The sequence below is a fragment of the Phaseolus vulgaris genome, chromosome 6 (assembly GCF_000499845.2).
Source record: "Phaseolus vulgaris cultivar G19833 chromosome 6, P. vulgaris v2.0, whole genome shotgun sequence".
NCBI classification, from domain to species: Eukaryota; Viridiplantae; Streptophyta; class Magnoliopsida; order Fabales; family Fabaceae; genus Phaseolus; species Phaseolus vulgaris.
The window spans coordinates 11,453,667-11,455,097 of record NC_023754.2 but is presented as its reverse complement, the minus strand read 5'-3'; the positions used below and the strand labels follow the sequence as shown (position 1 = coordinate 11,455,097).

The 1,431-nt window shown below is 35.2% G+C and overlaps 1 non-coding gene across 1 annotated transcript; it reads left to right on the top strand.

The window, feature by feature from the left end:
- The first annotated feature begins 1,272 nt into the window (after positions 1–1,272).
- Positions 1,273–1,431, top strand: LOC137833733 (U1 spliceosomal RNA). The gene has a single exon (XR_011084801.1). It is a non-coding gene; the product is annotated as a U1 spliceosomal RNA (small nuclear RNA).

The following is a 1,431-nucleotide window of genomic DNA, read 5'->3' as shown; positions in this document are numbered from 1 at the left end:
GAGAGGTAGGTGGAGGGTGGGATGAGAGACTTGAAGTAAAGGACATGGAGGGTTTTGCTTGTTATGAGATCTCTTCGGGCTATGCAGGCTTTAAGAAGGTTGCGGAAGGTTTGAACTTGAAAGGGGTACATGCATTTGCATGGGAATTGGAGGTGCGGTTAACGACGTAGTGGCGTGGCGGCGGTGCAGGGTGGAGAAGGGTGGAGCTGTGCTGGGACGAGCAGTGAGTGATTGGAGGTGAAACCGGTAGAGGCAACGGGAGTGGGTGATGAAGTTGTTTTTCTGTTTTTTAGTATAAGTGTGTATGATGAATATGGGATGAATAAAAGAAAGAGAAAAAAAATGGTTGAACTTATGCTTGATTGATCAAATAGTGTATGGTGATAAAATAAGAACTTGTGCCCAAGCTATTATTACATCAGAGCATGTGCATGCAACTGTGAGATCACCACCTCTCTTTGGATTGAATATCCAAAAAACAAACTCAAAATCAGAGTCGACTGGATCCAATAACCAGTTACTCTCAAATGGAAGAAGCACCATCATCAACCGAACTGCAGGTCACATTAAGCAAAGTCAGTGAGATGCAACTAGTAGAAATGGAAGCAAAACAAAGGATAATGAGACTGAATGGATTGTGCATTATCTTTTCTTTAGCTTGTGTTTATATATTATACTATCATTATTTAAGATTACTGTGTTTTTATTCTTTAAAAAAATTACTAATTTCACACATTTATATGTGCATCTGCTCACGTTTGGACACCGTGTTGAAGATTTTTTTTTTCTTTTAAGTATCTTTTCAATAAGTTCAAAATTGTTTTTTTGAAGAAATATAGTATGTATAGGTGTTTGATGTCTTCTTGTTGTTTTAAAAGATAAGGAAGTAAAATATACTAAATCAAAATATGGATAACTAAGCTATAATATTTAAAGAGGATTTTAACAAATTGTATGTGTTATTTCCTTCATTATCAATTTGTGTAATAGATTTTAAAACAGGTGTAGCTCTATTGTATTTCATTACTTTTTGGCAACAAACAAATTACATCAACTCCAAATTTGATAATATTTGTTATTCTTTATAGAAATAAAAGAAGCTTCATATTCCTACAAACTAACATATGTCGATGAAGAGAATCACTTGTCAATGAAAATGATTAAGTAAAAACACATACAAAGTATACAAATGTCTTAATCCCACATTGCTTAGTGTAAATTAACTAATATGAACAAAAGAATATAAAATAAAAGTGCCTACAATTATTTTCCATACTTACCTGGACGGGGTCTATGGCTTATCAAGAAGGTCCATGGCCTAAGGTAGTAACTTCCATTGCACATTGGAGGGGTATTGCTTTAAGGTCTGTCAAGAATGATAGAGCCTACGTCATAATTTGTGGCAATGGAGCTTGCGTTCGCGCAGCTCTT